Below are 13687 nucleotides of genomic sequence, written 5' to 3'. Positions count from 1 at the left end.
TTTCCCAGGTCTCAGCTTGGCCTAGAGAGTACAGCATGTGTCAGTTTAGCAAAGATAACGGTTCTTGAGAAATCCACTCCGCACCCATGTTCCCAAGCCTGCCTCAGGGGCAGGACGTCATGTGATCTGCAGCAGATGGAGCTGGCCCAGGGACACAAGCAGTTGGCATGGAATAGAATCCTGGTGCCCTCCTGCTGAAAGGGCCCTCCAACTCTGCCCACCCTCCCTCCACTGGCTGGACAGTAGAAAGATGTGTCAAAAAACAAATTCCTGGCTGAATACAGAGAGGATTGTATGAATGAGAGATGAGTTCATGCCTCCAGAAGTCTCCGCCATCCCACTTGAATAGAAAGCTAACTTTGAAGCCACTCTGTTCTCCATGGCACGATTTCGTACAGACTCAGCTTCAGAATATTGTTGCCATCTGCTGCCAGTGCACAAGACTAAGGAAGTATTGGGGATGGTAGGAGGGGGCCAGGCAGGAGGAAGGAAGAGAGACACTCAAAGTGGGCTAATGATTGCCTTTGTGTTGGAGTCCAGGTTTCAGAACATCAGTCCTGTCATTCAAGAACAAAACGTCAGTGTGTCTTAGACCACACCAGGCGCCGGCACATCAGATAAGACCTGTGCTGTGTGGTGCTCAGTCGCCCAGCCTTGAGAAGTGCTCAAAGTGAAATTAAAGGAGCAGACTGAGAAGACTGAAAGGAGAAAGGCTTAGGGTAGAACACAATCAGGAGGGCTCTGCAGATACGTGTTAGGGTTACAGTATTCCAGAAACGAATCTACTAATTAAAGGGCCAGAAAATGCTACAGAGAACAGAAATCAAAGGATATTAGAAGAAATGAGACACTTCTCCTTGTACTTTGAATACATGGTGATCCTTTAGTAGAAACTCAGGGTGAAAGTGACCTGGCTATTGTGTCCTGTTGTGGATTTAAACAGTTGATTAAGAGTTACAGATGGTTATACTAGAGGCATGGCTGGGTGGTCCTTTTAAAAACAGAAAAGGCTGTTAAGCAAAGCCAAGTAAGACCAGAGAACATCTCTGCAAGGCAGTGACTAGCTCGTGGATCTTCGTAGTTTCCCTGATATTATCTGTATAAGTAATTGGTTATGGCACAGAATCATATTGCTAATTTATATACTGAAATGACATGCCAGAGAATAATTATTAATCTGGGGTATATGCTAGTGAAAAAAATATTACTGTTAATTTTGCTTTTGAGAAAGTTCAGCTAGTTGAAAGCAAGTACTCTTATAGTCAGTAGTAGTTTTGAATCTTGAGTTTGAGAACTTGCAAGGTGGGGAGATAGAAATCCTTTTGGCCATACAAGGAAATAATGTCATCAGCGATGTATGTGATATAAGCATTGACAATCCTAAGCATGCAAAAATCACTTTAGAGAGCACGAAGTGATAGCCCAGCAGTATGTCACACCCAATGCCTTGGTGTGGCCAAAACAGTTTATTTGTTGCTGTGTGAGCTCTGGCCTTGACTCCTGTCTGCCATCAGGAACAAGTCACACAACTGTGACTCAACCACAATTAGAGTATTAGTAATGCCCTTAGTCTATCTTGTATACTGTTTCTCTTCTTAGGAACCCTATTCTATTTTATTTGTCCTACAACATCCTTGTGAAGCACAAGTTTTACACGTGGGATAACTAGTTCACCAAGGAATAACTTAATTCTTTGTCTCTAAATGTGAAATGATTGATAACCATTATATGGCACAGCTCATTTTACCATTTTTCACATTATTTCAGGTTTCCCAAGCAAAGGGCATATTTTATCTTTTTCATTATTATTTTTAATTGGTTTTCAGAAAACTTGAGATAAAAACAGAATTTAACAAATATCCCATGGAGATATTTGGTGTTCTCTTTCCTTTCAAGAATAAATTAAGACCTTCTCCACTCCTCTCTCCTGACTCTCTCGGCAGATAGTCAAAATCCCATGCCAATTTTCAAATGAATAAGGGTTCATTCTATTAGCTTGATCACAGTCCCCCTACTAAGGGAGCCCAGCCTTGTAAATTCATGTCTGGAATCTGCAGAAGTTACTTTTGATTATAAACTTTAACAGTATGACCTAAAGGTTTTTAAACAGTACTAATATGTGACCTGGTTATGAGTTCAGCAATAAATTTCTACCCGGTATGCGAAAGGCCAAAGAGAAAACTAGTGTCTTTTATTCTCTCTGGTGACCCACACTAAATGTTGCATATTTGCTTTGTAAATGAGGACACCCAGTGGCCACCAAGTGAAAATATTCTAAACAATTCCTGACATTTTTATGCAAATATAAATACCCATTTTCAAAGCTTATTGATAGATCATCTCTGTAACATATGTTACCAAGCAGTTGAGCTTCCCTAAGTTAAGCAAGAGTGGTGAGAGTTCCGTCTGATCACTTTGGTACAACATCACAGGTTGGCCATTTCTCATTTTGAGTTGCAGTGTGGCTCAGCTTTGAGTTCCACTGCATCTTCACATGACGTGAGGCCCCAGTGAGCTGCCTCTTGGGGGGAATGGAACCAAAGAGATGTGGATGGTATGACATGTGTCAAAAATCACAAATAAAGGAGCACAGATTGTGGGGGATGCAGTGAACACAAAAAAACCCACTTGCCTTAGACCCTGAATTCATACTGAACACTGAACTTCCCCAATGAGAAGGGGTACTGTGATAAAGGACAGGGGAAAGAGCATTGCCCACAACAGCAGGGGTGAAAATACCCCTGGGCCTAGAGCTTGTAGACACGGAGAAAAGGCGCATCCTCAGGACCCATAAGTTGTCATCAGCATGTCTGGGATATGCAGGGGAGAAATGAGCAAACAAACCCTTAGATGAGACTATTCAGTGGAAAAAAGTGTGATGGGCAGTGTGAGGATTCGATGATCTGTGATGAAACTGTAGTTATAACAAGGTAAGGTACCAGCCTCCAAGAAGCTGAGAGCCTTCTTAAAGAGATAATATGTGCTTAGTCGCTCAGTGGTATCCGACTCTTTATGACCCCATGGACTGTAGCCCACCAGGCTCCTCTGTCCATGGGGATTCTCCAGGCAAGAATACTGGAGTGGGTTGCCATACCCTCCTCCAGGGGATTTTCCCAAGCCAGGGATCGAACCCAGGTCTCCTGCATTGCAGGTGGATTTTTTACCATCTGAGCCACCAGGGGAGCCCAAGAAAACTGGAGTGGGTAGCCGATCCCTTCTCCAGGGGAACTTCCTGACTCAGAAATCAAACTAGGGTCTCCTGCATTGCTGGTGGATTCTTTACCAGCTGAACTATCCGGGAAGTCCTCTTATAGAGAGAAGGCAGGCACAAATGAAGAAAACTGAAGACAGAATAATCAATGACATACTGTTAAGGACTATTAGAAAGTTCTGATCTATCCTACAACGTTGAGGTACAAGAACTGTTTCCTTACTTTTCTATAGAAAATTAAACCAAGGTCCCTATCAGTAAGGTTAGAAAAAAATCTAGTCAAGTTTCAGGGCTTCCTTCCCCTCTCTAGACTTGTACAAGACTCATGAAATCTAGGGAGTGGTCAGATTCTTAGTCTATAATAGTCTTCATCATCAATATTCCTTGTCTACCTAACAAAGTTGCCAATTTGACTGGTCCGTCTTACTGCCCAGCACTGCTGTAGTAGTGGTCTTTACTACTGAGTGTAGACCCAGCCCAAAATCATCATTATCCCTCCCAAGTGAGTGCCTTTTTATTTCTAGCCTCCAAAAGTACGCCAAGCAGTCAAGCCAACTGGAGTTGTGTACCTCACACTTTGGCACCTTCCTCATTTGAGAGGAAGTTTGGGCTCAGAAGCCACAACTACCAAGGAGCCCAGAAATGAGGGCAAGACTTGGTCTTTCTTAATTGCCTTATTATTATGAAAGTTTTATAGTTCCATAAAAAAAATAGAAATTAATGTTTCAGTTTCTTACCTCACCATCAGTGGGAACTAGGAAAAGAAAGAACTCAGGATGGAGTTCAGTAATCAAAGAAGAATCCACAGAAAAGAAAGAACTTTGAATTGGGTTCTCAAATGGTACCTAAGATTTGTTAAGTAGAGAAAGAACGATAATCTTAGGACTCGGGACAAATTCAGCAGCAGAAGGGAATTAAGAATGAATGCACTACATCAAGATATTTGCAAATGCAGGAGACCCGGGTTCAGTCCCTGAGTTGGGACGATCCTCTGGAGAAGGGAATGGCAACCCACTCCAGTATTCTTGCCTGGAGAGTCCCATAGACAGAGGAGCCTGGCAGGTTACATACAGTCTACAGGGTCATAAAGAGTTGGACTCTACTGAGCAACTAACACACAGCTTCTTGGATTAATGCAGAGATTTTATCTGGGGAAAAATGAGAAAATAAGATCAAATCAAATTGGTGAAATAAGTCAAGATAATTAAAATGTTACCTATAGCAATAGAAGACTCTTAAACAGCTTAATATCTTTTATCCTATAATATGTAAACAATATATAAAACATTATATAAAAGATACAATCAAGAATATAATAAAAATAAGATTAAAATATAGTACCTTACTCCTAATTAGAATAATTGCAAATTATACCTTCCACTTCACTTACCAGTGCTTTCCAAGTTTTTAAGTTCTAACAACATTTATTTAGACTCTTCTTCATCTCAGCATGAGCCAAAAAGGAACTTAGGTCTTATTTTTTCTTATGGAAATCCTGCGCCTGCTTCTATAATGTATCACCCTAGGTGGGCTGTTGAGATGTAGTTTCAGCTACTTTCTTAAACTGGCCCACAACAAATCACCTCCGTTCTGTCTTAATCAGTTATCCAGCAAAACAAATTTACCTTTTTCCTTAGCTTTTCCTTGTTACTTTGAGAAGGTGTATGCTGTATGTCAGTCCTGTCCAACTTTTTGCAACCCCAGGGATTGTAGCCCACCAGGCTCCTCTGTCCATGGGATTCTCCAGGCAAGAATCCCACTGGAGTGGGTTGCCATTTCCTTCTCTGGGGGATCTTCCTGACCCAGGGATTGAATCCGGGTCTTCCGCATGTAGAAGGCCTTCATTCCTCAGTAGAACAATCTGTCGTGGCTCTAGTCCACACTTTCCATACAGAAAAAATTTATCCATCTCCTGCCAACAAACAGCTATGCTTAAAAACTGGTTGTCACAATGAAAGCAGCTTATTTTTTTCTAGGGAGACACAAGCAAAGAGAACATTTGAGCGTGAATCTGAATGTCTGCTTCGAAAGCAGTCTCAGAACAGTGAGCAGCAGAGGAAGTTTTGTGAATTGAGGAGCTCTGTGATTATTTTCTCCAGTACTCTTGCCTGGAAAATCCCATGGACAGAGGAGCCTGGTAGGCTGCGGTTCATGGAGTCGCTAAGAGTCGGACATGACTGAGCAACTTCACTTTCACTTTTCACTTTCACACATTGGAGAAGGAAATGGCAACCCACTCCAGTGTTCTTGCCTGGAGAATCCCAGGGACAGGGGAGCCTGGTGGACTGCCGTCTATGGGGTCTTACAGAGTCGGACACGACTGAAGTGACTTAGCAGCAGCAGCAGCAGTGATTATTTTAGTCAAAAAGCTCTTGTAAAATGACACTATGGGGTTCTGTTTTCTCACTTACTGAAGTTCAGATAAAAGTTTTCCCAAAGTCAAAAAATTAATTCAAAATGGATTAAAGATCTAAATGTAAGAACAGAAACTATAATACTCCTAGAGGAGAACATAGGCAAAACACTCTCCGACATGAATCACAGCAGGATCCTCTATGACCCACATCCCAGAATATTGGAAATAAAAGCAAAAATAAACAAATGGGACCTAATGAAACTTAAAAGCTTTTGCACAACAAAGGAAACTATAAGCAAGGTGAAAAGACAGCCCTCAGAATGGGAGAAAATAATAGCAAATGAAGCAACAGACAAAGGATTAATCTCAAAAATATACAAGCAACTCCTGAAGCTCAATTCCAGAAAAATAAATGACCCAATCAAAAAATGGGCCAAAGAACTAAACAGACATTTCTCCAAGGAAGACATACAGATGGCTAACAAACACATGAAAAGATGCTCAACATCACTCATTATCAGAGAAATGCAAATCAAAACCACAATGAGGTACCATTACACACCAGTCAGGATGGGTGCTATCCAAAAGTCTACAAGCAATAAATGCTGGAGAGGGTGTGGAGAAAAGGAAACCCTCTTACACTGTTGGTGGGAATGCAAACTAGTACAGCCACTATGGAGAGCAGTGTGGGGATTTCTTAAAAAACTGGAAATAGAACTGCCATATGACCCAGCAATCCCACTTCTGGGCATACACACCGAGGAAACCAGATCTGAAAGAGACACGTGCACCCCAATGTTCATCGCAGCACTGTTTGTAATAGCCAGGACATGGAAGCAACCTAGATGCCCATCAGCAGACGAATGGATGAGGAAGGTGTGGTACATATACACCATGGAATATTACTCAGCCATTAAAAAGAATTCATTTGAATCAGTTCTAATGAGGTGGATGAAACTGGAGCCCATTATACAGAGTGAAGTAAGCCAGAAAGATAAAGACCATTACAGCATACTAACACATATATATGGAATTTAGAAAAATGGTAATGATAACCCTATATGCAAAACAGAAACAGAGACACAGATGTACAGAACACACTTGTGGACTCTGTGGGAGAAGGCGAGGGTGGGATGTTTCGAGAGAACAGCATGTATATTATCTATAGTGAAACAGATCACCAGCCCAGGTTGGATGCATGAGACAAGTGCTCGGGCCTGGTGCACTGGGAAGACCCAGAGGAATCGGGTGGAAAGGGAGGTGGGAGGGGGGATCGGGATGGGGAATACATGTAACTCCATGGCTGATTCATGTCAATGTATGACAAAACCCACTACAGTATTGTAAAGTAATTAGCCTCCAACTAATTTTTAAAAAAAATTTTTTTTAATTAATTTCTTACCTAACTATACTTCATCACCAGTTGATGATATTTTCCAAAGGCGTGCCTCAACTCACTGCAGTTAAAATTTTTGTTTTCCCTCTAAAAAATAAGTATATGATGATGAAGAGATTAAAAGGAGAATAGATTAGTAAGTAAAAAGATGCTGGTTTTTATATAAACACTTTTTAAGTGTACAGTTTTCTCTCAAGCAAAATAAAGGACTTATTAACTATGCATTTGAATATATAGACCCTCTGTAAGGCCTATCCAAAGCCAAGTTCAAACTGCATACTTTGTGACTTTAAGTAGATCCTTTTGTTCATTTTTTTATCCCACCCACAGATGCAGTATCTCTGTGTTTTTGTTCCTCAGATTTAGTGAACAAAGGAAAAGGTTACAATAGGGCAACAGCTAAATTTGTAAGGAAAGAGCTTTAGGGGGGAAAACAAATCAAACCCCTAAAGGTGTCTCAAAAGGTTTACAATATAAGAGGATTTAAAAGCATCAACCTCAGATTTCATTGACTTTTTTCCTTAGTCCCAGCAGGTCCTCCCTCTTCAAGAAGAAGCCATTTCATTTCAGCTTTAAAATGAAGGCATAGGTGTCTTTCAGAATGTTGTCTAGAATTATAGCTATCCAATGCCTTTGTTCACAGAGTTAAAACTTAGCTTTCGCAACTTGTACTGTAAGAGAGTACAAGTTGAACTTTTTGAATCTGAATTTGAATTCAAAGTTGAATTTGAACTTTCAGTCTTTTGTTCCACTAGAATCAGATGCTCAAAGTATGTAAATTCATTAAGTATGTAGCTTGAAGTGTTAACTTATGTTATGAAGTGTTAACTTATGTTTATAATTGGTCCCATAAAGTTGATGTATAATTATTTGTTTATTAATTGTTTGATAATAAACTCACCTCATAACTAAAAGGATTTAAGTTGGCTTGAAAAAATATTCAATACATTAATAAATAGGAAAATATATTTGTATATAGCTATAAAAAGAAATCAGGATAGAAGTGAAATAAGGAGTTGAGTGACAGAGAGGGTAAATTTTACATAGAAGAGGGCATAATAGGTCCTACATAGTTGCTAAAGTGTGGCCTAATTTTATTTTTACTCTTTCAAGTAAAAATTTGATGTTAATTCATCACAAAACTTTCATTATTCATTTATGTACCTACATTTATCCATACAACTGTAATGCTGATACTGGTCCCTTCATTAATTTTATAGTTACATAAGTATATAAAATATGCATTTCAAAATAACTTTTTATTTTATATACAATTTTTATGGAGAAGGACTTGATGACCCACTCCAGCATTCTTGTCTGGAAAATCCCCTAGACAGAGGAGCCTGGTGAGCTACAATCCATGGGGTCACAAAGAGTCAGACATGACTAAGCAACTAAACAACAAACATACAATTTTTAAAGCTTACTTTCCATTTACAGTTACTACAGAATGTTAGCTGTATTCCCCACATTGTACAATACATCCTGGAGCCAATCCTGGAGCAACTATCACTCAGTCATTCACACAGTATTTATCCTTCTCTATCTGATTTATTTCACTTAGCATAATGCTCTCCAAGTCCATCTATGTTGTTGCAAATGGCAAAATATTGTTCTTTTTAATGGCTGAATAGTATTCCATTATATATATGAAAGTGAAAGTGTTAGTTGCTCAGTTGTGTCTGACTCTTTGTGACCCCATGGACTGTAGCCCACCAGGCTCCTCTGTCCATGGAATTGTCCAACCAAGAATAGTGGAGTGGGCTGCCATTTCCTTCTCCAGGGGATCTTCCTGACCCAGGGATCAAACCCAGGTCTCCTGCATCCCAGGCAGATTCTTTACCATTTGAATTACCTGGGAAGCCTGGGTATGTGTGTGTGTGTGTGTGTGTGTGTGTGTGTGTGTATGCTTATGCTTCTTAAGGACCTTTAAGTACTTAAAATGTGCTTCAGAATGAATGAAAGTTCATTATATACATGAATTAATATATGAATGAAAATTCAAGTAATATAAAACATACCTAACCAAAATATTGAGATCATAAATAAAAAATCATTAGTAATTTTAATATCTCCATCTACCTGAAATAATAAGTAGTGACTTTAAAATTTCATACAGAGTGCTCCCAACTTTAATAGGTTGTATATTCCTGAAAATATATTTGAAAGTCAAATTTATGGAAATTGAAGAATTGATTTCAGTTTTAGGAGAATTCTGTTACCAATGATAAAAAAATTAAAAAGATGAAATAGTTAATGGTTCCTGTAATCCAGGCTATGACAATCTGGAAGACGGGGAAAACCCTCATTGGGAGATAGCTCAAAGCACCCCCTGCTCACCAGGAATGGGTAAGCAAGCGTATGAGGCATCTCCTTCTCAAATACTGATGACCTTTCCACAGTTCACCTACAGAGGCAATGAGAGCAGGAATATGCTATGTATATGGAGCCAGGGGGCTTCCCAGGTGGTTCAGGGGTACAGAACCTGCAAGAACCTGCCTGCCAAGCAGGAGACATGGGTTTGATCCCTCATCAGGAAGATCCCCTGGAAGTAAATGGCAACCCACTCCAGTGTTCTTGCCTGGAAAAATCCCATGGACAGAGGACCCTGGTGGGCTACAGTCCATGGGATAGCAAAAGAGACAGATACAACTTAGTCACTAAACAACAACAGATGGAGCTAGGGTAGAAGAAAGAGGTCTAGCTCTGCCTACTGCCTCCCACTTGCACTAGTGATTTTCCCAGAGCCATCCTGTGAAGATGCCAGTGAGATAGAGAGGGGAGGGACATACAGGACCATCTGCTCTAGATGGTGGAATCTGTGAGCAAGCAACCTCTAACCCCATGTGGTGCAGAGACTCAGCAAGTGTCCACCCCAGGCAAAGAGGTAAAATAAACATGACTGAGTTCAGGCACCTGGCAGGACAAAAAGATGTAGATTTGGGGAGAAAGGGGCCTTAGTTGCCACATGCATCCCAGCTTTCTCTAGTAAGAACTGGATCCTTCCCAATGGGACCAACTTGGTAAGTAGCACCAAAATGTGAAAGTTCAACATGATCACTCATCACCTGATAATATGAAAGAGCAATGTCAGTGTGCTATTGAGCACAATATGGGAAAGGGAGTGATAAGAAGCTGGGTTGTGGAGGCCTGGCCACCTGGCCCTGTTTCATGTGCTGACCCACTTAGCACACATGAGCCTGGTGGCCCAAATTGAAAATTTGAGGGCTCTTTGGCCCTGACATTTGACTTCAGTCTGTCAACCAAAATTCATCTTGCTTTTAATTTGAGAGCTAGTGTTTCTTTCTCAGCCACAGTCTTCCAACTCCCATCTCTCTCTATAGCATCTTGCCCTTGCACTAGTCTCATTTTATATATCTGGACTGAGAAAGGACTGGATTTCACACCTAATTAAAAGAGATTGTATTGCCTGCTGTTTCCTTTTCTTATTCCTTTTCCCTTGTGCACAGGCAGCTTTTTTATTATCATGCTTAGTCCTATCCCTGGACACCCGCCATTTCAGGGACAGGCAGGAGCTGGGTTCCTACAACATAGACAGCCAAGTCCTCCATCAGCTATTTCACCACAAGCAGAATCCCCCTCTGGTGCTCACTCCTGCATCAGCCTCATCCATACTGTGCTCACCCGCAGAACACAATCACTTAGAGTACACGATCACATTCAGGAATAGAATTCCTTGAGTGTTCCAGTGAATGCCATCACAGACTGACTATATATTTTTTACTCTAGTGGAAAGAAGATGGGTTACTATTTTAAAACATGCTATTTTTGTCAGTTTTTTTTTTTTTCCATTTTACCCCATCAGTTCTATGTTCACACCACCATGGGGGATTTTTGGAGGGAAGGGGGGAGGAAGTGTATCGTGGCATCCCCAAATGCACAAAATCTTTGTAAAGTTGTATGGTTTTGTAGAGTCGAAGGTTTTTTTTTTTTTTTTTTGAATAGCCCAAAGGCCTATTCACTGCCAATCCAAGAAAGAATGGAGTTAGCATTTTCACACCATTCCTTCCTATACAGTCTCTGAATAACCATCTAATCAAGATTTGTTTTCAATGGGGAACAAATCTCCTACAGTAGAGTATTTCAGATTTATTCCGTTGGAATCTATACATTAATGCCCACTGCATGAAAAGGACCTGTTTCACAAAAGCCTGGACATTGCCTTGCCGTGGCAGAAACTCTTTCCCACTGTATTAGTGTTGAAAATGAAAGAAAGCCTGGGAAAGGACTTGCTTCAGCATTGTGTGCTGGAGGGCCGAGGCATGCTTGAATGGACCGGCAGGGTCCCCCGTCACATCTGTACACATATCAGCAAAAACCGATTCAGCCTTTCACAGCTGCTCACTGTGGTGCAGGACCAGTGCACTGAGACCTTTAAAAATTGTGTCTGCAAAAGTCCAACTAGGTTTGTCAGGTCAGGTTGTATATGTGCACAGGTTCAAGTTTGTCTCTGTGGTTTTTAATGAAGTTGGCAACAGCATTACTGCAAAAATCATAACTCAGATTATTTAGCAGACAATTTTTTATTATTGCTATAGATTTACCTGATTATTTAGACTTGAGTGGATCAGCTCAACAGCATTTTGAACTTTTTTTCATGAGTTTGTGTGTGTTTGTGTGTGTGTGCATATATCTATGAATGTGTGTGATATAATGACAGCTCTTGTTAGTGACCATATCCATCTCTACAGCAAGCTCCATCATCACTTTCTATGTTGTGAGAATTAGATGGCCCTCAGTCTTTGGGTAATCCAGATTTCATTTGTCAGTGATCCAGTATCATGTGATAAAAAGAGCATCAAAGGGCATGGGATCTAATCCCACCTCAGCCACTTACTAGCTCTGGAAAACATTGGGTTAGTCATTTAGATACTTTGAAACCCTCGACTTCCTTTTACATCAAATAGTAATAATAGAACCTGTCCTGAAAATATATAGGATTGTTATAAGGAGTAAATGAGTCTATACCTCTGAAAGAGTTTGTACACTGTAAAATGCTACATGGTTATTAATTATTATGATAATTGTGATTGAGCTTCTTCCCAGAATTATCAGAAAGAAGATATGACAACTCAAGTGATATAGCTGTGACTGCTGCTATGAGCAATTGTGTGTTTAAAGAGTGTTTTTATCCGTGTGGAGAAAAATGTTTAATAAATCCATCCTACTCAGAGACGGTGATTTTATCAGAGACTTAGCCAATTTTAGTGCTTACCATTTTACTTAAATGAAAGAGACCTTGGTGATAGTAAAATTGTATATAGAAACTTCTACATTTTAGTGCCAGAACTCTCTTTTATCTCTTGCATTGTTCCATTTATAAGTTTTTTAAAATATGCTTTATTAGATGACTGAGGCTATGAGACAGCACACTAATTTATGGATAGGTACAGAAGTAGCTGGAGGGTACACTGAACAGACCTTATTACACACCTTTACGGCAGACCCATGGACACCTAAGAACCCCAGGCATCATTCAGGGACAAAGTATGCAATACAGTGAAGCAGAAAAGCATGCAATACAGTGAAGCAGATAAGAGTGTGAACTCTAGACCCAGACTGCTAGGTTCAAATGCCAGCTCAACCACCAACTACCTGTGTGGCCTTGAGTGGTTTCCTAGTTCCTCTGGCCTCAGTTTCCTCATCTGAAATATGGGGATAATAATACTACTGACATCATAGGATTGTTGTGAGGACTCAATGAAATAATGTACATAAAGTAGTTAAAACTTGAACACTCTTTTAAAAAATCGCTCTTATTATTATCACAGTGCACAAGCATGAGGGACTCAGTAAGACATTAGAATATGATCTGCTGACTGATTTCCTAAATTTTCCTTTCTAGGTTTTTGGGGCCTTCCTCTGGTGCCGTGTTTTGTATTAACAGTTATAGGGGATTCACCTTGATTCCTTAACCTGGCAAGGACAATTTGTTTTATATAAAAGGAAAAAGAGAAACAGTCATCTAATGAAATATTTTAGACACATTAACAGACCTAATAGAAATTGGAAGGAAAAGGAATTCTCTTATGAAAAAATTTGCACAAATCATATCACTCAAAGAGAACATAGAGCCTGTAGGCAGCATTTATTAAGTTTAGTGGATTTCTGTGAGGCTGACTAAATGTAAAGTTGGGAGCAAAGGAAATGAATGAGTATATAAGGATGCAGTCACACCAGCTGGACTCAGAATGAGGAGACAGATTGTACCACAGTAGAAAAGCTAGTTGAGCTCAGACTTCTCTGAGCAGGTCCTCTTTCCTAAGGCAGAGGAGAAAGAACCTGAGGAGGTGGTCATTCCTCTGTGTGCAGGCCGTTACCTCTGGGTTACTTATAACAAGACACAGGGATCTGGGTCACACCAACAGTCTATACCTGGGTCACCTAGATTTGAAAGCCTACTTACTTGGCCTCCCTCAAGCTCATCTTCAGTTGTGAAGGCAAGAATGGGGAATGACTGAAGAATGATGTGGAAAGAGGGATTCTTTAGAGAGCTAAAGTAAAAAAAAATAGGAAAGCCCTAAGTCTAGTGTTATAGACACTTGTTTTCCTTCTCAATCTGGGATCTAGGTGTTACCAACCTATCACTTGTCTGCACAGCCTAGGATATAAGGGTGACAATAGGTCAGGCTATCCACATGTTCCACGTAGCTGAGTGCTGCCTTCCTCCTGGCAACTGTCTGATATATCCCTCTTGTAAGTG

The 13687-nt window shown here is 40.3% G+C and overlaps 1 protein-coding gene across 25 annotated transcripts in view; it reads left to right on the top strand.

Moving 5' to 3' along the window:
• The window catches only part of ZBTB20 (zinc finger and BTB domain containing 20), a 1026540-nt gene that overhangs the window by 810296 nt on the left and 202557 nt on the right, over positions 1-13687 (top strand). The gene's annotated exons all lie outside the window — the stretch shown is intronic.

This window comes from Odocoileus virginianus, chromosome 4 (assembly GCF_023699985.2).
Source record: "Odocoileus virginianus isolate 20LAN1187 ecotype Illinois chromosome 4, Ovbor_1.2, whole genome shotgun sequence".
Lineage (NCBI taxonomy): Eukaryota > Metazoa > Chordata > Mammalia > Artiodactyla > Cervidae > Odocoileus > Odocoileus virginianus.
This window is presented reverse-complemented; position numbering and strand designations above follow the sequence as displayed.